We start from the raw sequence: 24,908 nt of genomic DNA, 5'->3' as shown, positions 1-24,908 counted from the left end.
GTAAGAAATATCTACCAAAAAAGCATTGTACTGAATGGTAAAATAGTAGAGTTATTTTCTCTAAAGCCAAGAACAAGGCAAGGACGCCTGCTCCATCAAGTTGACTCCGTGTTTTACCAGAATCTTCAGCTAAGTTAATAAATAAGAAAAATATATTACTTAAGATAAATATTTGGCTGCACTTAGTTAATATCCATGCAAATTGATAGCGCCTTCAGCCCCACGAGTATTTCTTCCTCTCGTATCTGGAGGTGGTCCAGGGCTGGTGTCTGTGGTTCCTGAGGCGGTCCGGGGACCCAGACTCCATCGATCTTGTTTCGCCATCCCTAGCATGCTGTCTTCGTCCCGTGGCCCACCACACCTGCCCCTGGGTCCACGTGTGAAAGTCCAGCAATCGCCAAGCCAGTTTGGAAGAAGATGGATAAGAGAGCTGACCTTTCAGATGCAAATACAAACAAAGCAATACGCAGAAATAAAATAGTGTGGCTTGGATCTAAGACAAATAAACGGATGAGACAGACTAGGAAAACCAGAGCAGATGAGCCGTGTGAGGGAACTTGGCCAAGGACAGAGGTCTCAGTACAAATCAGTGGTGGGAAGAGGGAGCCATGCAATAATCCGTATTATGATGCCCGCCTGTCCATACGCGAAAACAGACCGTTTGTATATACCTTATCCTACGTGTGAAAATCAATTCCAAAGGAATTAAAGCCCTAGATGTGAAAGAGAAAACTTTAACGTGAGACTTCATGGCTTCTCCAAGGCGATACAACTCCAAAAGCCTCCCGACGGAGGTAAGAATGGCTCTTATCATCCCGCCAGCCTCTCTGTAGTCGTTACAATGTTCCTAAGGACCTCCCCACTCCAGCAGCTTGGCCTTCTCCTTCCTGCCCCCGACTAGGAGAGGTATGTGGCCCACTCCTTCCCCTATCCCTGGAGGGGCAGCACATACCCCCAACCAACCAGCAAGGGTACCCAAAGACCCCACCCTTCCCCAACCAACCAGCGAGTGTATCCGAGGACCCCGTTCTTCCCCAACCAATCAGCAGGTCGACAGGTGCATGGCAAGGCCACGCCTCCAACTCCGGTGTCTTTGGGCTGTAAAAACAGACACGACCAAGCACCCAGGGTCGGCTCTCCCTGCCAGCAGGAAGTCGGCCCACTGTGTTAAGTGTCTCTTGTCTCAATAAACCTGTCTTTTCTAGAGCTTGCTTTAAATCCAGAAAATTCTTTTTCCAACCATGTGCAGAGACCAAAATATAGAACATCTTTTTTTTTCAAAGGTACCATATCTTTTTTTTTTTTTTTGGCCGCACTCGAGGCACGCAGTGTTTCCCAGGCCAGGGATTGAATTGCCGCAGTGGTGACGATGCTGGATCCATAACCTGCTGAGCCACTGGGGAACTCTAGAACATCTTTGTTCATTTATTCTAAGACAGAGAAGGGCTTCTTAAGATCCACAGAGCACAAATTACACAGGATAGGATAACCGTATTTGATTAGGGTAAAAAGGAGAGTACTTAAGTAAAAAGGCCAGCTCTACTTTGGAAGATGTTTTCAAACCACCATACTGGCGTTTCTGTTGTGGCTCAGCAGGTTAGGACCCCAACGTAGTATCTGTGAGGATGCGGGTTTGATCCCCAGCCTCGCTCAGTGGGTTAAGGATCTGGCATTGCTGCAAGCTGCAGTGTAGGTCCCAGATGCGGCTTGGATCCTGAGTTGCTGTGGCTGTGCTGTAAGGTGGCAGCTGCAGCTCCGATTCGACCCCTAGCCTGGGAACATGCATATGCCGAGGGTGCGGCCCTAAAAAGAAGAAAAAACAAAAAAGCACCATACTGCTCGAGGAATACTGGATGGACGGATGGACGAGCGGATGAGAAGAGAGGCATTTATTTCCTTCTTCTGCCTATTCTGGAAATGGGCACGGAAGCCTGAGTGTTTGTTCCCGTTTTAAAATAGAGGGTATGAATAGAAACGCCAAGGTAAGCTAAGGACAACACGTCAGGAGATGCTCACCATTGAAAAGGCAGCTACTCACAGCTTCATTGAGGGGGGCACGGGGTACACAGCACCCCAAGGGGGCGTGTGGGGAAGCACCAGGGTCAGTGGGGGGGGGCAGAGGAAGCTGAGGGGACCATGGGCAAGAGCCCTTCCTGGGGTCTCCGGGGGAAGGGGCAGGGCGGGGTGGGGGCGTCAGGCTGCGGACTGGCCACGCGGAGGAAGTGCTGCCGGCTCTGGGGTGGTCAGGTTCAGACTTAGGGTTGGGCAGTGGGCTCTGGATCGGTTGGTTTGTACTGGCAAAGCGTGGCCCCAGGCAGGAGGACTCCCTCCGAGACGGGGGAGGCGCAAGGTGGAGGGTGAGAAGATGGGGGGGAGAAGGCGGCCACGGCAAGGTGCCGCGGGCTCACCGTGGAGGTGTCGGCGGTACGCTTGGTAAGACACCAGTCTTGCAGAAGCTAGAAACACGGCTGAGACAGTTGCACACCCATAGTTGCTCCCGCCCCGAGTCGTCTTTATTACCCCTGCTCTGAGTTTCCTTTCCTGCTAAACAGCTGCTCAGTCTGGAGCTTCAGGAGGAAAGGAGGAAATTAAGGTGCCAAAACCAAGAATTTATTCCTGCGTGTGCTGTATTGTCGGCACCTGGCGCCCAAGGCCCAGCGGCGGCAGGTTTATTGCAATCACCTGCTTTGACGGACGAGCAAGCCCCTCCCCCTCTGCCAGAGGAGGGGACCCAGGGCTGGCCCTTCTGGGACAGGCCCCTCTCTTGGGATTGGCTCCATCTCTTGCCCACACGTCTCACACATCCAGCCCAGTCTGCTCCCCAAATGTTTCTCTGCCAGGTTCTCGACATGAGCAAAGACACATTTCATTTGCATGCATGAAAATCTAGCCTAATCTCCTTGTAGCGAGTTTAGTTCAATGCCGACCCAGCTGTTAAGTTCTCCCCCTAGGAGCGGAGTTCAGAAGCAGAGACTCACTCTTCCCGCCCAAGAAATGCAGCCCCACTCCCACCCCCCAGACCAGCTAAGAGGTTGTGTCACTGCCCCGAGCAGCCACGGAGGGAGGCGCTGGACTGGAGCCAGAAGCGGGGTTCTTTTCAGGCCTCCAGTGGGGGGAGAGCCCTGGCTTTGAGCCACCTGACTGGTCTCTGCTGGTCCCGCTCTGAGGCTTCGATACCTTATATCCATCCAACCGCACCCATAGGTCTCTCAGAGAGCAGACCCTTCCTGGGAGCCCAGGAGTCAGTAACAGACTGAGAGGGTTAGGTGTCCACGGTGCAGAAGGAGCGTCAGACAAGGAAACAGGAAATTCCAGTATGGAAGGAGCAGGGCCAGCTTCCCAACATCCCGGCCCCCTGTGTAAAATCAAAATGTGGGGCCCCCCGTCCAAAAGTTACTGGAGTCCCCTGGTGGCCTAGTGGTTAAGGATCCAGCATTGTCACTGCTGTGGCTTGGGTCGATTCCTGGCCTGGGAATGTCCACAGGCACAGCCAGAAAACAAAACAAAACAACTATTAAGGAATTCAAGTTGGTGACCGTGGAGCCCTTCGCCCGGCACAGGGCCTTCCTGTGAAGCTGGCCTGGGAAGGAGGCCGGGTTGGGGACGCTGCGGGCTGGCTGGAGTGAGGGGAAACGCTGCCACAAGGATGTCGAGCCATTCAAAAGCCAGGGACCTGATGTTTGTGTCAGGGGGTCCGTGTCATCAGATGCACCAGGCCTGGTCTTTGTTAGCAACTGGGGGGTCAGGTTGCTCAAAGACCTTTTCTGGCCACGGTGTGGCCTCTCCTGACTCCAGGCTTCCTCCCTGGGACACCTCCCGACTCCACCAACGGTGGCATCTAGGTACTTCACCGGGGTCAATCCTGTCCTAGCTAGTGGCTGTCACCCCCTGATGGGGGGAGGGGATCCCTCAGGTGCTCTGATGGCCGAGGCCCCAGGCTCCTGCTGAGTCCCCTAATCACTTCCTGCCCACCGCTGACTGGTGGTCAAGGGCCCAGATGCGGGGTGATGGGCTGGGGGCAGGCTACATCCAAACACAGAGGTGCTGGATAGCGCTGCTTGATTCAGAAGGCTTGGTACCACGAAGCTGTATCTTAGGCCGACGTTGGCCAGGAAATCCGGTGTGCCACGTCTCACTGGAGCTGTTTTTGGGCAGTAACTGGTTACCTCAATCCCAGGCCAGTCTTTGCCTGGGGCGCTGCATGTCCTCCTGTCACTGTGCATATCCTTCCAGAATCAACTTCTGGGACGCAGCCACAGAAAGGCCTCTGAACGAAAGCGTGCCCCCTACGCTTGGGCCATAGCTAAGCAAAGCATGGAATTTTAGCATCCTGGGAGGAGCTATAAGATCGGAAATCAAATCGTGTGGACTGTGTCCACAGGCAGGAATTTCGATAAAGTAATATACGTTCTGCTTTTATTTACACGCCAGGAACGTGCGTCTAGGGAGCTCGCTACTGGTTAACGTGTACAAACAGAGATTAGAATTGCAGGAATCCGGAGCGCTTGAAATCACGCAGAAATCAGTGCCCATTGCGTTCCGTTGTTAGGATTCAGGACAATAAACAGCAAAGGTGGAGAAGTACCCAGGGCAGGAGTGACGCTGGCCGAAACGGAGATGAGGCGACTCTCGTCTTTACTGGATCTCAGCACAGAGGTCCTTTCCCTACCAATGGAGGCCCCGCTGGGAGGAAGCCCTGTGCTCTGCCTGCATGTGGCTCCGGAGCTAGAGCTCCAGCCGCCTCCTCTTCCAGAATCAACAGCCTCACCTCCAACAGCCCCCAAGCCTGGTACCAGCGCTTAGGCCAGGAAATGTCCAGAGGGCAGAGGCTCTGTCCATGGCCACAGGCCCGGCCCAGCGCGGCCCAGCGCGGCCCAGTCCACCCCACTGATGCCTGGTCCTTGGAGTTGCGAGTCTGGTCTACCCTGGCTGGGCTCGTGCTTCACAGCAGAGTGTCCAGCGGCCCTTCCTGCTGCCATTTGCCAGGAAGGTGTCAGATGCCCTCCTGCCAGCACTCAGGTTGGGGGCGCAGCTGTGGGGGTCTGCACGCTAACAAGGTGGACCCACCAAGGCTCAGACCTCCCTCGGCCACCTGCCAGCTGTGAAACGGGGGCCTCGCTCCACCTCAACGAGGCCTGGCCTTCTCCAGCCTGCAGGATGGGGCGGGTGGAATGCATACAGCGCGGCCTTGACCAGGCTTCCGGGGGCAGCAGCCACACCCACACTTGTGCATTGAAGTTGGGGCCCGGGCCTCGGCAGGGACTCAGGGCCCATGGGATGAGTGAAGGAGAATAACTGAATGGATAGGAAGAGAAAACGTGGGGAGCTCCCTGGTGGCCTAGTGATTAGCATAGGGCACTTTCACCACGGCGGCCTGGGTTCAGTCCTGGCTCCGGGAACCGAGAGCCCACCCACATCAAGCTGCTGCTTGCTGTGGCCAAAACCCCCCAAAACAAATCAGCTAAAAAAATGAGAGGGAAAAAAGTCATGACAACTAGAGGATGGGGTCAGAGTAAATAAAGAATGACTGTCGAGTGGAGCCAGTTTAACAGGCAGCGAGGCAGCCCCTCCCCGGGGTTGGCACAGCTCTTAGAACGTTACCATTTTGAACTCATGAGATGCTCGCGGCCACCTTGAGAAGACAGTGCCATTAATATCTCCATTTTACAGATGGGGAAGCAGAGGCACGGGGCTTCTTGGCTTGTTCAAGCCCCCAAAGGAAGGCAGAGGCCAGGACTAGAAGAAGGTTGTGGATGGGTCCTCTCCCTGGGACCTCAGGATTGCTGCAGCTGCCCGCCCCCAGGAGCAGGGGGAGGAAACGCAGAGACGAGGGAGTGGGCCCGGGGGTGGGGTGAAGGGGGGAGGGTCCCCCACACTCAGGACTAATTCAGTCCCGGACAACTTGCCCAGGTGGCAAGGCCCAAGCCCACCCACACCTGCACCTGGCTCAGAAGTTTGCAGAGGGAGTGAAGACGAGTAATTAAGCCTTAGGAACAGCCACACGGATGCTTTGCCCGGAGGCCTAGCGTCTACACCTGGAGAGAGGCTGACATCACCCCACGTGCTCCCCAGATAATCTCCGAGGAGGGAACAGGGAGCGCAGGTGGTCCCGGTAGGTGGCTGCTGGCTTCCCGCTTCCAAAACTGGCTCTAATTGAGACTAACTGGGGTCGAGCTCTGTCTCACTGAGGAAAAGACTGAATTACAGATTGTTGGGCGACTCTGAAAGAACTTTTAAACTGTGCGCAGCCACGTAACAACATAGAATTTGCCTCGTCAAATTTCTTGCTGGCTTCTGGAAGGAACGGGAAGAGACAATTTGCAATCAGCGGTGCTCTCGTGTCTGAGTGAAATGTTCGAGGAGCATGGAAAGCGCATGCGCATTCCACTCGGTGGCACCCCCGGCCCCAGCACCTCCCCCCAGGATGCTCTCGCCAGCGACAGCGACGACAGCCTGGCGGTCTCCACCAGGCCCCTCCCAGATCCAAACGTGGAGTCTCCCATCTTCCATCCCAGGCCACGCCTTCTCCCTCCTGTGAACTCCCTCACGACGCGTTTATTTCACCCTTTGGCAGGTGACTTGGAGGGTTAATAACAACTCGCATTTATTGAGCACTTACTATGTAGCCGCGCTATGCACACATTATCCCCCCCCCCTTTTTTTTTTGTCTTTTTGCCATTTCTTGGTTGATGTCCCGGTCCCCAGGGCCTCGGCATGCGACTGTGTTTGGAGAAAGGGCCTGGAAGTGGCAGCTGAGGTCCTACGAGGACCTCAGGGTGTGGGCCCTGCTCCAACAGGACTGGTGTCCTTAGAAGCAGCGAAAAGCTGAGGCTTTCCCTGCGGCCTGGTAGTTAAGGACCTGGTGTTGTCACTGCCGTGGTGCGGGTTCGGCCCCTGGTCATGGTCAACTGAGACGACGAGGACATCTAGACACAGACACATGCAGAAGGAAGCCCACGTGTGGACGCAGGGAGAAGGCAGCACCAGCCAGACAGGGAGAGAGGCCTCAAGAGGAAGTAAGCCTGCTAACACCTTGGCCTCAGACATCAAGCCTCCGGAATGGTGAAAAAAGATATTCCTGTGGTTTATGCTGCCCCGTCTGTGTTCTTTGTCATGGTAACCCCAGCCAACACACACAGGCTAGGCCATGAAGGCTTCTCGGCATCAGCCCTCACCTGCCTCAGAACACTCGCTCTGGGGAAGCCAGCCTGCCGCCATACGGGAAGGACGCACAAGCAGCCTCATGGAGAGGCCTCTCTGGGGGGGACCCAGGCCTCCGGTCCACAGCCACGTCGGGGAGCCACCCTGGAGAGGACTCTCCAGCCAGGTCAAGCCTTCCGATGACCGCAGCCCCAGCTTACGGCTTGACCACAGCTTCACGAGAAACCCTGAGCCAGAGCCACCCAGCTAAGCTAGTGCAGAAGATCTGACCCACAGAAATCGTGTGAGATAACAGTATCTGTTATCTTGACCTGGTGAGTTTGGGTGTAATTTGTTACGCGGCAGTAGGTAACTATTACAGAGGCGGTACAGCTCTGGCTAATGGCTCCCAAAGACATCCTGCTCTCCATTCCTGTGTCCTGTGACTATCACCTCACACAGCAAAGGTGATTGGGCTCCTGTGGTTAAGGATCTTGAGATGGGAAGATTATTCAGCCTTGCCTTTTTTTTTTTTTCCCCCCTTGGCCATGCCTATGGCATGCGGAAGTTCTGGGGGTCAGGGATCAAACCTGAGTCACAGCAGTGACAATGCTGGATCCCTAACCTACGGAGCCACCAAGACACCCCATCCTGCCTTCTCTGCATGGGCCTTAAATATAATCACAAGCATCCTTCTAAGAGGCAGGCCGGGGGAGCTTGGACCAGATGGAAAAGAGAAAGTGAGGGAAGAACCTCAGCAGAGACCAGAGACTGGAAGTTGTCACACGTCTGGCTCCGAAGATGAAGAAGCTGCAAAAGCTGAGGGAGGCAACAGTGGAGGCATGAAGGCACGGACACCGTCTCCTCCAGAGGCTCTGGGGGAGGGGGGGCAGCCCTGACTGCGGACTCCTTGATTCCAGCCAGGGAGGCTGATTCTGGCTCTCTGACCTCCGAGGGTCACCGTGTGCTCCGTTAACCCGCCAGCTTTGCGTGATTTGTTACAGCAGCCAGAGGAAATGATCCTTGGACCTTTGGGTTTTTTTTTTTTTTTTTTTTTGCTTTTTAGGGCCACGACTGTAGCATATGAAAGTTCCCAGGCTAAGGGTTGGATCAAAGCTGCAGCTGCCGGCCTACACCACAGCCACAGTAACATGGGGTCCGAGCCACCTCTATGGCCTACACCACAGCCCACAGGCAACATTGGATCCTTAACACTGAGTGAAACCAGGGATCGGACCCACACCCTCATGGATATTAGCTGGGTTCATAACCTGCTGAGCCACAATGGGAACACCTGTCCTTGTACTTTCTTTTTTTTTTTTTGTCTTTTTTTGTTGTTGTTGCTATTTCTTGGGCCGCTCCCGCGGCATATGGAGGTTCCCAGGCTAGGGGTCGAATCAGACTGTAGCTGCCAGCCTACGCCAGAGCCACAGCAACGCGGGATCCGAGCCGCGTCTGCAACCTACACCACAGCTCACGGCAACGCCGGATCCTTAACCCACTGAGCAAGGGCAGGGACCGAACCCGCAACCACATGGTTCCTAGTCGGATTCGTTAACCACTGCGCCACGACGGGAACTCCCTGTCCTTGTACTTTCTGAGTTTGGTCCCGAGCATGTATGTCTGACCTGGTCAGTCTCGGGCTTGTTTTCACCCAGACCTGTTCCTTGCCTTCTGCGCCTGAGTCCTGAGGGTCTGAGCCCTGCAGTCTGTTTCCTGGGCTTCCAGGTCACTGGGCTTCTGCTTGCAGGCCATGGGGAGGCACTGATGGGGAAACGGGAGGGTTTGGGTCCCCGTGAGCGCCTCTCTCTTCCTCTGCCCAGGAGCTGTGTCTCCTCCCGGTGGCCCTGCCAGCGACCCTGGTCCTGAGGTCCTGCCGTCCCACATCTGCACTGGGTCCCTCTGGCCCTAAGGAGAGATCTGCCTCCTATCTGCCAACCTCTCGGATGCCCCTGATAGACGCCCAACTCTTCCACCACCCCTGTAACCAGTACCTCTCCGGCAAGCAGCACCTGTTGTCACCCTCAGGGGAGGGGCTCATTGCTTGGGGGTGGACCACGAGGCCAGCTGACCCAGGGCTAGCAGGTGTCAGGTCACCAAGACAGACACGACTCATGGGTCAGGTGGGTCTCGCTCCACCAGCCGGGGCAGGGGGCCAGTCTGCAAGCACCCCTCTCCTGCTGCAGGGGAGGGACCTGGGGCCCTCCTCGTGGAAACGGCTCTAACACTGGGGTTGGCCATGTGCTGCGCGACAGACCGGCTTGAGCCAAAGATGTACAACCAAGCCCAGAGCAGAGGAAAACATTCCCACACAAAGGGAGATGCCCGCGCAGCCTCTGGACCTTCCAGGCCCAAGGCCGGTTCTTAGATGACGGCGGCACCGGGAGAGAACAGCACATCACAGCCGGACCGCCTTTCCCAACGTCCCCCGTATTAAAGCCACTCCGAATTTAATGCCTGGAGTGCTTTTGGCCGCCGGCTTGGGCCGTGAGGGAAATTCAAATGATATAATAAGAAAAAAAAAAAGGTCATCACGTGTAAACTCTGATCAAAGAGAGTTTGGTCCAAGCCCGACTCGGTCCCTGAACGACCTTTGCCCTGAACCACCGTCGTTCTCACCAAAAAGCCACCCTCTTAGGCTTTTGCACCTCCATCCATCCTCGGAACCCGCCTCCTCCACTCGCCACCCGCCTCACCTCCCACGCGCCGCTCGGGATCTCTCCGTCCCAAGGACCAGGAGGGTCAGGGGAGGGGAGCGCCCCAAAGGCCAGCCTTGTCTGGCCCCCGTGAAAGTCGCAGAGATGGAGAAACCAGAACAGGAGCCACCGGTAACCGTACGGCAGGGGCAGGGGCGGGGTTCCTCCCCTCCCCCCTCCCCACGGAGCCCCGGCCCCTCCCCCAGCCGGGCAGCCCAACCCAACCCGGTCATCTGTGGCCGGGTCCTCCCCGACTCCCGAAGCCCGGGCAGACAAGCCACTCTGAGAGCCTGAGCGATGTTCGCTTGCCTGCCCGCTCCTGCGGTTTATGTCTGACACGGGAACACGGTTAGGTGACCGTGTTTTTTGAAGCTCAAATGGAGACAGATGGTCTGCCCAAAGAGGTTTTCCTGATTTAGCCACTTACACAAAGCAGCCTCCCCAAAAGTGTGCACGCCAAGGGGCACTTGATTGTCCATTTAATGAACCGCCTTTGGGAGCGGGATGAAGCGTTGACCGCTGGGGGTCATGATCTGGCCAGGATGGGGGAGGAGAGGGCAGGGGGGAGGGGTGGGGGGGGCGTCCCAGCCCGGAGGGAGTGCGCTGCCAGCCCTGAGGTCAGGGGGTTCGGGACGGTGACATGCACACGCGTGTGCAGAGCTGGCTGCGCAGAATGAATCACCCTGGACTGTAAGGGTGATGAATGCTCTCCAAAGACTCCGGCTGGGACTGGGGCTGGGGGAGGCTCAGCGGCTGGGCTTTTACTCCCAGCCATTGCGCCGCAGGCACGCCTGGATCTGGGAGAGGCGGGACCGGGCACACCCCCCCCCCCCCCCCCCCCCCCGGCTCTGGGCCTCCTGCTCCCTGGGTGGATGGGGAGGCAGCAGAGGCTGGGAGTGGGGGGCGGGAGGGCGGGTCAGCACCCCCCACCCCCGCCCCGGGAGCCTCAGCTGCAAGCATCACGGCGTCATCATCGTCCTGAATTCCCATCCTTGGTGCTTAAGACTTTAGCTCTCATGTCCCCGAGGCTCCCCGTGAAGAGGACACCCTTGTTAATCCCTTGTTTTACCAAGAGCCACAGAGAAGGCAGCGCCATGACCGAGGCCACACAGCTGGTAAACCGTGGAGGTGGGACTCGAACCCAGGCCCCAGACTCAGGGCTTGTGCCTGCAGTCACCTCACCCTCCTGACCCGAGGCCTTTCCCAACGTCTTCTGCTTCCTCTCTCTCTGGACGCCCTGTCCGAGGCACCGCCTGCATGTGGCTGGAGGCCCTCCGGGCTCCCTCTCCCCTCCCACGGCTCCACCTTCAAAATAGACCCAGAGCGGGACCAGGGCTCCCCACCTCCCCTACTGCCCCCATCACATGGGTTACCGATGCTGCCCCCTGCTGGTGTTCGATGGTGCTGGGGGTTCTCTGCGGGCTCCCATGTCACCGAGTCGGCGTCCTTGCAGGGGCTTCCAAGCACGACCCAATCTGGCCGGGTCATCTGGTGCCCTCACCTCCTCACTCACGTGGCTCCAGCCACAGTGGCTTCCTCCCTCGTCTTCAACACGCCAGCCCCGCTTCTGCCCCAGGGCCTTTGCACGGGTTGGGTGCCTCTGCTGAACCGCTCTTTCCCAAATGGCTAACTTCCTCCTCACCTTAACACCTGGGGGCAAATGTGCCCTCCTCAGTGAAGCCTGTCCTGACAGCCTGTGTCAGAGGGCGAGCTCCCCTCTGTCTTCCTTTGCCACGGCACCCGGCACCGCTTAACTCCGATCCATTTAGCAGCCGTGCCCCTTGTTCATGGCGAGTCTCCTGCTTGCTGGGAACTGCGACCCACACGAGGCCAGGCCTCTTTGTCCGATTCACTGATTGTCCCAGTGAATTGTCCCATATATACACTTATATACCCTCAGTAAACATGGTGAAATGAATTGCTCCAATCCACACAAGAAGCCTGGGGGTGTGGGGATTAATCTCCTTTTGCAGGTGATATTATGAGACTAGGCTCAGACCAGCCCAAGGTCACACAGGAGAAGTGGAGCAGGGGCTGGACCCGGTTCCTTCCCCACAACTGGTGGGGTGGACGGATGGCAAAGCTGGCCCCCTCGCCCTCTGTGACGTCCTTTGTGACCCCCGGAGTCTAGTCCCCACCCCTCAAGTCTGGACCGGCTGCCGACTTGCTTTGGCCACAGGATAGGACAGAAGCTGTAGCCTCCCATTCTTCCAGGCCACCACCAGCAGGGCTGCAGCCGCCCCTGTTGCCCCCGGGGAGCATGGCAGTGATATGGACCCAGCTGTCTGTCCAGACAAGGCAGCCCCAGCCACTGGCAGCTGACAGCAGGTGCCCGCGAGGCCTGAGGCGGGCCGAGCCCCGCCTGGAGCAGAACCACCCTGCCAGCTGTCGCTGCCTGGTGAGCAAGAGCAATTCTTCCGTGTGGAATGCAGCCGGGGGCTGAGTCGTCACGGGACATTTCTGTGGCAATAGACAACTGACACACTTGAATTTGAACCAGAACCTGCGTCAGGCAAGTCAGCGGGCCTGGCTGCATGTGGGCAGCTCTGGCACCAGGGACACCTTCTGGTGGGCTTGGGACTGAAGGAGGGCCCTGGGTGCCAAGGGCTGGCAGCTGGCACCACCCGCAAGGTCATAGTGAGACAGAGGCCGGGCGCCAGTTACTCCCCCAGGAGGCTCCCAGCCCAGCTTCTATTTGGGGTGACCCGCCCAAGGCTTCCAGCCATGGAAGGGGGTTTGGCCACATTCCCTCTTCTCAGGATCAGCCGGGATGGTCTCGGAGGGCAGGATGGCGAGGTGGGTGCTCCTCTCCCTCAGCTGGGTTCCCCGGAAGGACATGGGTGTGGATGGTTTATTTAGGGGCAACACGGGGGAGGGAGCACAGGCCAGGCCGGTGAAGGATTGTCTTGGGATTCCAGGCTTAAGCCTCTGGGGGCCCCTGGGAGCCACGTGGACTGTGCCCCAGCCTCGCCCACCGCAGGGCAGGAGGCCGCGGCTCCAGGAGGGTGGAGAAGGGCTGTTTCGGGGTCCCCCTGGCAGAGGACAAGGACCACCCCATAGCCGGAGCTGAGATGGGTCGACCCCTGGCCCCGCCAGGCCTTTGCAGAAACAACTCCTGCCTCTGCTCTCCTACAAACTGAACCCGTGGTTGCCTCCTTGGTGAGGCTGCCCCACCCTGCCGGGGAGCCGGGCACTCCTGCTCTGCCCCGTAGCCCTCTGCACAGGCCTCACGCTTACGGCCACACAGTCTGTCTAGCAGGAGCCGGCTTTATACCAGGCACAGTGCTAAACAGTCTCCTCCTCCTGGGCCCAGGAGTCTCACCACCTGATAGACAAGGGGCCGAGGCTAGAAAGCGGGGGAGGTAGAGTCCAAACGACTCCCAGACAGACTCCAGAACCCCACACCCAGCCCCTCGCTCCTGCACGGGCAGCAGAGGAACGGCGCCCAGGGTGTCTTTCCACCTCGACCAACAAGCTGGAGGGCACGGCCCCCGTCGTACACGGTGTGCCCACGCCGGCAGGTGGGGCCCGCGGGAAGCATGCGCGCCACACTCCCACTCCCACCAGCCAGCGGCCGCCAGCAAAAAGAGCCACCTCCTCCGCGAGGAGTTACAGGAGGAAGAAACAGGAACCCAACGTCAGACAAGTGGACAATCTCAGAAGAGGAAGGTAGCAGCCAGGCCTCCGCTGGACCCGAGCCCCAGCCTCGCCGTTTAGAGCGATTAACTGAAGTCGAAGCCCCAGTCAACACGACTGTGTTTCAGTTTCGCCACAAACCATTATTCCTTATCTCCGGTTTCACTGGTTCCCCCGAGGCCGGCTGGCGGGCCGCGCTTCAACTGCAGTCAGCTCTATTTTAATCAGCGTCATTACGGGAAAACGTCCCTGGGGAAAAGCGTGGCATCTCTGGCATGTCCGTGGCTCACGGATCGAAATCGGAACGTTCCAAGGTGCGGTACTGCGGTGTGACACGGTGCAAGTTAATTTACAGAAAAATTAAACATCATTTGGAGCTGAGCAAGGGAAATGAGCGGGGGCGGGGGGGGGGGGACTGGCTCGGTATCCAACAGTATTTAAATGGCCTTGGCTATTGATTCTGGAAGAAATCTCTGCAAGAATTCAGGCTGGTGAAGAGACCTATACATGTTGGTCCAGAATTCCCTAACTCAGCTCAGGTGTGGACAAAGACAACGGAGAAAGCAAGCCACGCCCCCAGTTAAGAGCATCTGTGTGTTAATTTCAGGCCTACCCCACAGCAGGTGCAGGTGAGGTAGGAGCACTTCCTTCCAGGTGGTGAGGTGATGACGGCCTTTGGGAGCTGGTGACATTCAAGGTTGGCCTTGGAGGATGAGTAGCATTTCATAGCATTTCAGGACATGAGGGAGAGAAGAGAGCAAGGAGAACCACAGGAGGAAAGGAGTGGAGGAGGCAGGACAGGCTTGAAAGGGCGGGGAGGGGGGTGAGTCCCCAGTGCAAAGCAGCCATGGTGTGCGGGAGCGGAGGAGAGTGGGGGGCGGGCAGGAACAGACTGGGGAGGGCCCGGGGCGCTGGAGGAACGGGGCTTCTTCAACACGGAGGAGAAAGAGCCGGTGGGACTGGGGAACAGTGACCAGCTTCAGTGGCCATATGATCCATGAGACCACAACAGGGCCATTACAGAGCTGTTGGTCCCAGATGGTGCAGCGACCGCCTGGATCTGGATGGCCCCCCAGATTGTGACTCCAGGCCAGGGTTCTCCCTGAATTCCAGACTCAAATGCCCAGGCAGATCTCAAACAACCATTCACTTCCTGGGCATCTCTAGGGTCCCAGGCTCTCTTTGAGGCACTGAGGGTCCAGCAGCAGATGAGCCGGAGAAGGTGCTGGGCCCCAGGGTCTTCTCTTGCAAGGGCTCCTGAGGAGAATGCTTGTGATGGCTGGGCAGGGTCCCGTGAGAATGCACATTCTCACTCCTCCTCCGGCCACACCTCATCCTCAGGTCTCAGGAGGGGTTTGGTACCCAGAGGCCCCAAGCTGGAAGGTCAGGAGGTCTGCCCTGCCTGCCCACATCACCTGATCTACCCACCCCACCAGGTGCCATTGCTGCCCACTCATTTCTTACAGCTGGGTCCTCTGCCTGCCTATCCTTATGTTCACAGGCTGGTTCAAACCTATTCCAACAGAGGGAGAGATGCGCGAGCACGCACACACACACAATCACAACCAGTCTGTTAGCTGCAAACTTCAAATCTCTCCTGCATAGCCTACTTTTCAACCCACAGACCTGGTCTTGTCACATGGCAGCTCCAAATCCTTCACAGGCTCTGCTAGAACTGAGTTGCCTCCATCCAAATGCATGTGCTGAAGCCCTAATGCCCAACGTGATGGTATCTGGAGGTGGCCCTTTGGGGAGGTGACTGGGTTCAGATGAGGTCATGAGGGTGGGGCTCTCATGATGGGATTAGGGCCATTAAAAGAAGGAATAGCTGGGAGCTGGCTCCTCTCCCTGCCTTGTGAGGACCCAGTGAGGTGGCAGCCAGCTGCAAGCCAGGAGGAGGGCTCTGAACACAGAAACAGTCAGCCAGCACCTTCATCGTAGGTTCCCCAGCTTCCAGAACCGTGCAGACAAATGCCTGTTGTTGAAACACCCCAGTCTACGCTATTCCGTTATAGCAGCGAGAGCTAAAAACAGGTCCCCCTACTGCCCACTGGCAACGGCCAAGCCTTGCCTGGCACCCAAGGCTGCAGCCACTCCACTTTGCTCATCTCTTCAATGCCTTCCCCACCCCCCACCTCCACCCCGCACTCGAGCAAACTGTTTGCGCATGCCCCTCCCATACTGTGGGAGATGTCAGTATCCGCTCTAATTCCTCATCGTCCCTGTATCCAGACCTTTTATGATGTGCCTCCGTAGTTCTTCCCACCAAAGGTGTGTCTCGGTCATGTGACTTGTGCTCATCAATGGGATGGAGCAGGCGTGACACAGCAGAGGTGCCCTGGAGCTTGCCTCTTGCGCATCTGTCATTGTCCGGAGGAGGGCTTCCTGTGGCAGCTGCTGTGCCTGGGTCCACCGATGAATATAGGCGGAATACAGTCACTCCAGCCCACCTTTCTCAGCCACTTTTCAGGACGTTTGTTACACAGCATTATTGAGGCAATGGTTGACAGATACAGACGTGATACTCTTGCTTTTTCCTTAGTCCGAAATGCCCTTATACACTCCTCTTGGCCTAAATGTATTTCAATACTTAATTCATTGTTGTAATCTGCAGGGAGCCTCCCCAACCATTTTCAGAAATGGTGTCATCTTCTCTGATCATGCATCTTGGGGAAAAACCAACCAACCAACCAACCAACGTAGTGGCAGGCAGGAGGCAGAGAAAGGGTTCTTTGATGTACCAGGGTTGAGGGAACTTACTGTCACTTTCTTCCAGGAAGGAGGGCATCTCCCACTCTCTGAGGTTCAGTCATGGGAACCAGCCAGGGGCTCTCTGAGCCCACCTGCCATTTGTTCCAGTGTTGATGTGTTTGCCTTTCCAGTCACTCTGTGTCAATTCCCAGCCAGAGCTCTGTGTAGTTGCTACTAAGTAAAACAGAATTACATGGTATTCCATGCCCTGGAATTTAAACAGCTGCTAACACCTCCCAGAAAACATTGTATTTAGTAACTAGCCAGCCTGTGTTTTAATTTCAGTCTCTTTGCTCTTCCCAGCCTTTACTGCGCGCCAGGGATTTCTGTGCAAACACGACTGCATCTTCGACACATCTTTGGCAGACTTGACAGTCCCTTTGCCTGGTGGTGATGGAGGCTTTACTTCTCCCTGCACCACCCCCCTCCCCCCGCACCCAGAGTCTATAAATAGGGGGAGAGATGCTCTCTCGTGCACACACACAGAGGAGAACTGAGGCTGCAAAACTGCTCAGCTCAGAAAAGCTAAAGACACATTTCCCCACCTCCAGGGGTTCTCTTAGCTCCCACGATGGCAGCCGGCAGCTTCCAGATTCCTGCATCAATTCCCCCACTGCCTATCACATCCAGGGACCCATGGAGGGCAGGCGGGTCAGAGTCAGATCCTCCCTGTACAACTGCTAACTGGAACAGGCACTATCAATGCTTCCCTTCCCACCAATGTCTCTCTCAGGACTATTCAAGCTGGAATGCAGGCCACCTTTCAGGCGTGGGAGGTGCTAAGGTAAATTACTGTTCAGCAACGACTCACTGCGTACACTACAAGCAGAGCATACCCCTTCGTCCCATTGGAACCGAGCTTGACCTTGGGGCTTGCTTTGACCCGTGAAACGCTGGCAGATATAATACAAGTGGGTTGAAACATGTGTGCGAGAATGGGCTTATCTTCTTATCCACCTGCCTCCCCCTATGACTGGAATGTGCCCCGAGTAACTCTAGGTCCAGGATGGGAGTGGATCTGGACCCCACTCACATTGCAGAGACAATTCCAGCTGAGTCCAAACAAGATCAGCCAGACTCACACTGACCTGCAGACAAACGAGTGGGAAGTTAGTGCTGATTGGATGCCACTGAGTTTTTCAACCGGTTGTCAAGAAGAGCTAATTCAAGGGGGCAGGCTGACGATTCTTTTGAATATGCCATCGGCTGCAGTTGGCATTGCTGATCATCCACAAGGAAGAACATGAACTTAGAGCAGCTTCTCCAGGAGGGAGTGTCTTTTTTTCATGGAATCAGACTCATTGTCTACCCAGGCTGCCCAGCAAAAACCACTCACTCATACTCATAATAGGGTGAGAAATAGAGCAAAGCCAACTCAGCTGGTCGAGCCATTGGGTCAAGGCCAGGCTGTGGCCTTGGTCTCCTTAACCAGCTGAACTAGCCAGCTGTAACAGGGACCACCCAGCACCTGAGGGAAGGTGCTGGGGAAAAGCCCACCCTCAGAAAACTGGCCTCCCGAGGTGCTGTCCAGCTGCAGAGGTGCTGAATGGAGGGCGGACTCAGGGGTTGAGTACCCTGACATGGCTGGCATCGGTCAGCAGCTCTCCATCCCTGGCCTGACCACTCTCTTTTATCTTACCCAGTCTCTTTACCTGATCCCAGCCCCTCCCCCATCTCTCTCTTTTTTGTTGTTGTCGTCTTTTTAGGGCTACACCTGCAGCATATGGAGGTTCCCAGGCTAGGGATCAAAACGAAGCTATAGCTGCCAGCTGGCCTACACCACATGGGATCCAAGCCATGTTTATGACCTACACCACAGCTCAGGCAACGCCAGATCCATAACCCACTGAGCGAGGCCAGGGATCGAACTCGCATCCTCATGGATACCAGCCAGGTTTGTTTCTGCCGAGCCATGATGGGAACTCCCCAGCTCCTCTCCTGAATGTCTCTTGATGACCCTTGGAACAGCCCTGGTCAATTACCCAGAAAAAAAATTGTCCATCCAGAGAGTCAAATCTCCAAATCAGCCAGATAATCAATATTCGGCTACTGTGCTCCAGAGCAGGGGATCGTTTTGTCGCCAGACATTGCTAGGCAACTGGAAGCTTTCACACCATCCTCATGCAATGAAGGGAGCTGAATAGACGAACAGCACCGTGGGCCTGGTTCTCAAGGCTCAGCCGCACGTAGAGCCAGGAGATCAAATCACAGGGTGAAGAGGGACCTGCCGCTTTCAAGACTTTGGTAATGCTTCATCTGACACCCAGGCTTGGAGCAACCCTGCTTGAAAAACCCTTTCATTGTAGAAAATCTCAACTATTTACAGAGATACTATCATGAATGCCCACAACCCAGTTTCGATAGTCATCAACTCTTGGTAAATTCATTTTGATTCTATCTCCCCTTCCCCCGACCAGATTATATCCAAGCAAATTCTCAGCATCACCCGTAGGTATTTCCATAAGCATCTCTGAAAAGAGAGGGCTTTTAAAAACACACCATTATCACACTTGTAAGAAATTAGCTTAATGCAGTCACAACACCAAATAGCCAGTCAATGTTCAAATGTCTCCAAATGTCTTCAGCATTTTACAGTTTTACTATCCTCAGGGTCCATATGAATTCCAAACACTGTCATGGGTTGATTTGGTTCTTCAGTTTCTTTTAAGCTACCGATTTTCCTTGCATCTTAGCTGTTGACTCTCTGTAGGGAGTCCTCTGAGTTAAATCTTTACCACGTCCCTCCATTCCCCCATATTTCTTGAGGACTGGTAGTTAAACCAAGCAGCTTGGTCAGACCTGGGGTTGATGTGTCAATAAGACAGCAAGTAAGAAAAGTCTTTACCAGTCATCTATAAAGCCTGCTTCTCTCTTTTGGAAGGTGTTGATGGCTTATTAGGGATTCACAAGCCACAGAGTGGGAGGAGACAGGTGCCATGCATATAATTGACAAAGGAGTCATATCAAGTAAAACTCTATCAAGAACCCTTGCAAATCATTAAGGAAAAGGTAGACACCCCACTAGAGGCGACAAACAGCTCCTTTTGAATAAAAGTTTTCTAAGTCCTTCCTCCCAGAACCAAATGTAACCATGAAAATCAGTTAAGAGAAGGCTCAGACTGCATGGGGGTGGGGGGCAGCAGGGGGGGGGTGGACATGGGACACACGGCCACGTCATCCATCCGCCTCCAGCCGTGGAAAAGAACTCTACATCTCTTCTGGAGGAAGAGAAGCGGGGTGACTTAGGAGAAAGCAGAACCTCAGTGTTCCAAGCCCAACTGACCAAGATTCTTCCGAGGTCCTGAGGGATTCATTTACTGACAAAGAAAATCAACGTCAATAATTAATCTCACAGATTCTCTTTGTTGCCGTTGGCGACCCAGAAAGCCACACAGTCCTGGAATTTAGGATGTCCGCAGAGACCACGCTGGGACCAAATGCATAAGTGCCAGTAAATTAGTTCAAAGCTTTTCTCTTTTTTTAATTAACTGAAGTAATTTTGTAAAAATCCCCAAAGCTTGTGTCTTAAAACGGAAATCAGTTAAGGATCGAATCCATCTTCGGATAGTGTCTCCTTACTTCTGGAGCCGAAACCACAAGAGCTCAACCCAAGGGGTGGTGGGGACGCGAAGGCTTTAATAAAACACACAGAACGTTCAGACCTCACCCCCACCTCAGCAGATGGTAACAAGTGTCAGAAGCATTTAATGCGCCCCTGAGCCAGCTCATGATGTGATGAGCCCCGTCTAGCTGCATACCCGTGACGGGTGGATCTTTGGAGACATAAGCTTCTGAAGGACAACAAAAAGCTTTTTGAGAATGATGGGTTTGAGTGTTTCAAGTTCCCAGACTGCCATAAATGGCAAAGGCCATGCTCCCCCATTCCTCTTCACTGTGCACACACGGCAAATTGAACCCCCAAAAGGCAATGAATTCCTCGGTCCCCAATTCCACGGGGGATCATGGGCTGTGCACACAGCCTCACAGCGCTGCCGCCGAGCCAGAGGGACTTCGTCCTACCATCCCTTCTGTTGATAGGCCTTGGAGATGCTTTTTCAGAGCCAATTCATTCCCATTATGATGTTTGAGCCTCACAATCCTGTTAAGTAAAAGCAAGTATCCTCTTCGGCAGGTGAGAAAACCTCTATCACAGTCTGGGTCAGCAACGAGTGAGTGAAAAGGCCAACCTAGAACCCGCCTGCCTCCACGCCGAGCCCGGTCCAGGCTCCAGCTGGCGTGGCGCAGGGGCAGGTCTCAAAGGCACAGACTACTGGCTTCATCCAGGGATGCTGTCAGCGCAACAGTGCCCGGCACTCACGCGCTTACCTCGGGAGAGTCAGTCCAACAGTTCACATGGAGGACCAGCCCAGGATACTGTTGTCTTGATGGTCAGGGAGGGAGACCCCAATCCCGTGGCTGTTTGGTGAGCCTCTGTCCTCTGTGGACCAGGAAGTGGCTGGGTTTATACCCCCTTCGGGAGGGTGCTTCACGCACCAGGCGGCAGTAGGCAAACCATGTCTCAGACAATGACCCAGTTCTCTGTAGGAGGACAAACCCGGATTTCTTAATCTCTCTCCAGGGCAAAGGAGTCTTCCATGCCCAATAACCGTTGTGCTCATCAAAGTGTCTTCACATGGGTGAGACGTCCTACGTAGAACCTCTCGGTAGCGTCAGATTCCAGAACGACCTCTTGGCACGATGATGGGCCAGGGTACCATCCCAGGTCCCTTGCACAGGCACACGTTCAGGAAGGGCATCCTCCAGCCTCTCCTATTTTGCCAGCGGGGTTTCCCGGCTGAGCTGAAAGGCTGTCCTCCGTCACCCCCAGGTTTGCAGGGTCTACTGCGGGGGCCAGGACCACAGTGGAGGAAATGGTTTGGAAAGAGGTACCGTCAGCGGCTGCTGAGGCAGAACGAGCAGTCAAGAGGCAGCAGCAACGCCCTCAGGCTCCTCCCAGCAAAGCAAACTTTACTTCCCACAGCTCCCTGGAGCACCTGATCCCCACGTTCAGCCTCCGCCTTCTGATACCCAGGGGCCCCCGCCGGCACATTTGAATCATTGGGGCTGCTTTTGCCCCAAAGCGAGTCAGTCTAGCCCTCTGGGGTGAGGTCTGGCGTCAGGGTTTTTAACAGACCCCCCCGGAGGGGGGATCTGAAGGCCCAGCCAGAGCTGAAAGTCAACCCCTTAATGGCAATCTTTCATGCAAGAGTTTCTCAGCTCTGGCTACAACCAGAATTCTCTGGGAGCTTTAAACAATACTGATGGCAGGACCCCGCTTCAGAGAGCCTGATTTAATGGGCCTGGGGTACAGCCTGGGCAACGAGATGTTTTAAAGCTCCCCAGGTAAGTCTCATATTCAGCCAAGGTTGAAGCACTGCGCTAAACACTTTTATTCCTACTGCTTTAAAATGAGCCCCTGGAAACTCCGCATCCCCCTGGCTTTAAGAAATGCACCTGAAGCATCTGCACGCAGATAAAATGGACCCTGAGAACCTCGGCAACTTGGAAAATTAACCAACAGACTGGACCCCCAGGAATGACTTCATCTCCTTCAAGAGTAATAACAGCCCTACCTCCCTGCGGTGTTTCAACACTATCTAAACCCTTTCATAGATGTTCTCATTTGAACCTGACCATGGGAAAGGATGTATGGGTCCCCGAGCCTCATTACATCCTCTGTAAGATGGAGCTGATTGACGGGCTCACGGTTGCTGGGTTTGAGGTTCAAGTCCAGGCTTCCGACTCTGACCTGCCTTATGACACACACTAGAGATGGGTCTGGGAAGGGAAGTAGGCTCCATGGGGGCTGGAGGAGGCTGCGTTTTTTTCTGTCAAAAAAAAAAAATCAGGATTTGGGGAATACCTGTGGCCACTGCATGTGTGAGACCCACCAAGGCTGGGCCCCCAGGCTGGTACTCAAGACAGGAGCCCCTCCAGATGGTGCTGCAGAGGTGAGGGACCAGCAGCCCAAGCTTTAGCATGTGGAAAACAGGGCTCTGCCTTACAGGCCCAGACCCGCTGGGGTGAACCCCGGGCCGATGCAGGAGGTGGGGTCCTCTGGATGCTGATGGCCCACGCTTGTCCCCTTGTGACACCTGGAATGCACCTGGCTCTGGGCTGGGCTTTGGTTCTGGAGGAGTCTGTCCCTTTGGGTCATGGAGGGAGCCAGTATGAGGCCTGAGCAGAAGCATTTCAGGGTCACCACGGTGGCACCTCCCGCTCACCTCTTCTGCAGAAGCTACTGGAGGATGTGCTCCAGCAGGACAAGGATGTGGTCAGACAAAAATGCAGGATGCAGGTAACAGGACGTCCAGCCAGCCAGAGGAAAATAATGAGAGTTCCAGAATGATGGAGAAGGGGAAATGACAGAAAGGATAGCCCTAGATCAGAGCAATGAGAGAGGTCGCCAAGAAAATAAGGAGACGGAGATATCACCTAATACACCTTTAGAAATACTACTGATGGGCATCTGAAACCTTTTCAAAGCATTTGGGAAAACGTTATCAAAAGCTAACTTGAGGAGTTCCCGTGCTGGCTCAGCAGTTTAAGAACCTGACTGGCATCCCTGAGGACGAAGGCTGGCTCGCTGGCCTCGCTCAGGGGGTTAAGGATCCGGCGCTGCCGTGAGCTGTGGGGTAGGTCACAGATGCGGCTTGGATCTGGTGTGGCTGTGGCTGTGGTGTGGGCCGGCAGCTACAGCTCCGATTTGACCCCTCACCTGGGAACCTCCACAGGTGCGGCCTGAAAAAGGCAGAAAAAAAAAAAAACAACAAACAAACAAACAGGCAAAGTAGTCGAGGAAACAGCAGTGTAATCATGGTATTTAGAATCATGGAGGCAAAACCCAGAAGAAAAAGACGAAAATAGAAGGGTCCGTCCCGGGACTGGGGGGCGGGCAGGGCGGGAGCGGAGCTGCAATTTTTTATTATCATGTGGTGTCTTCGACTAGAGGCCCACGAACACTAACACAGGATTTCACCTAAACAGAGTGGGAAAGAGAACATTTTTGGGCCACGCCCACAGCACGTGGAAGTTCCCGCCAGGGATCAAACTGGTGCCACGGCTGTAACCAGAGACACAGCAGTGACAACTCTGGCTCCTTAAACCACTGAGCCACCAGGAAACACCAAGAGAACTTTTTTTTGTTTGTTTGTTTGTTTTTAGGGCTGCGCCCTCAGTATATGGAGGTTCCCAGGCTAGGGGTCAAATCGGAGTTGCAGCTGTCGGTCTACACCACAGCCACAGTCACAGAAACGCAGGATCCGAGCCGCATCTGCAACCCATACCACAGCTCACGGCAATGCCGGATCCTTAACCCACTGAGCAAGGCCAGGGATGGAACCTGAGTCCTCATGGATCCCAGTTGAGTTCGTTAACCACTGAGCCATGATGGGAACTCCAACTTTTTTTTTTAAGGCAACCCAGAGCAGACAATATGGGCTTAGGCTACTGTGCCAGGGACCCCAGCTCTGGCCCTGGTTAACCCCACTGCGGCAGGATGGAGGAGGGCTGGAGCACACGACCACTGCTCAGGGACCTCCTCCGCCCGCCCTTGCGCTCGCTCTGATGCCAGCCCCAGCCAATGACCTCGTGTCCATGACCATTTGGAAAGGACCACTGATGGGCATTTGAAACCTCAAAGCATTAGGAAGAAATTGCACAAGATAAATTGAAAACCATGCAAATAGAAAACTCCCTCAGCGGCGCCCTGATGTCAGCCCCGTCAAGACCAAGCTTATCCGAAAGGCAGTGACGGGGCTGAATTCCAAGCTCCTCCACCTCCCCGCTAGCCCGAGAGCCGCACAGAAGAGGCAGCCTTGCAGACAGGCCTGTGGGTGCCGCCCGGGCCGCCAGCCCCCTCTCTCATTCCTCCTCCCCGACCTGAAATGCTCATTGTTCTCCAGCCCTCCATCTGGAACAGGACTCCAATTCCTCATCCATAAGACAGTGATGGGAAGGCCGGCTGGCTTGCTGGCTGTGAGGACCGGAGGGCAACAGGGAGGAAGCCCGGGGACCAGTGTGGCCCCAGGTAAGGCCCAGAGCGCTCTGCTTCCACCACCACTGACGTGGCCTCCCCGCCTGCAGTGCACAGCTCTGGAGGCTGGGCTATCCTGCCCACCCGGGTCCCCGCGATCGGTGTGCCCCCCACTGTCCATGCCCTTTCCGGCTACCCCAGGACGGGGGACCCTAGCGACCAGGCAGTGGGCTGGAACTGGGGTCTCAGCTCCCCAGGCCGGGTCCAGCAGCATCTCTGTGGCCTCCCTGGAAGCCCAGGCTGTGCCGGCAGCACGGGTGACAGTGTGGCAGGAAGACCCTGCAGGAGGTCACCCGCTGGCCCGTCCTGCTAGCAGTGACTGGAGGACAGTGTGGAGGTCCCTTCAGGTCCCCAAGGGGCCGCCTCCCATTCACCCCAAACCCTCGCTCCCCGCAGTCCCCCTGCCTATCCCTCAGCCTCCCCTTTCTCACTCCCTTCCCTGCCCGGGATCCCAGCTCCATTCTCCTCCTGCCAGACCTTCCACCAACTAGCCCGTCACCCTCTCCCAGGTGGGAGACTTGGGTGAGAATCACGCAAAAGAAGCCTCTCCAGAACGAGGTGGCACAGAGAGGAGAAAGGGCAATTCTGTGATGGGGGGGAAAGGCTCATTTAAAAAAAAAAAGTGTGGGAGTCCCCATTGTGGCTTGGTG

The 24,908-nt window shown here is 55.5% G+C and overlaps 1 long non-coding RNA gene across 1 annotated transcript in view; it reads right to left on the bottom strand.

Moving 5' to 3' along the window:
• The window catches only part of LOC125115044 (uncharacterized), a 42,559-nt gene that overhangs the window by 5,537 nt on the left and 12,114 nt on the right, over positions 1 to 24,908 (bottom strand). The window lies entirely within an intron of this gene.

The sequence above is a fragment of the Phacochoerus africanus genome, chromosome 14 (genome assembly GCF_016906955.1).
Source record: "Phacochoerus africanus isolate WHEZ1 chromosome 14, ROS_Pafr_v1, whole genome shotgun sequence".
NCBI lineage: Eukaryota > Metazoa > Chordata > Mammalia > Artiodactyla > Suidae > Phacochoerus > Phacochoerus africanus.
This window is presented reverse-complemented; position numbering and strand designations above follow the sequence as displayed.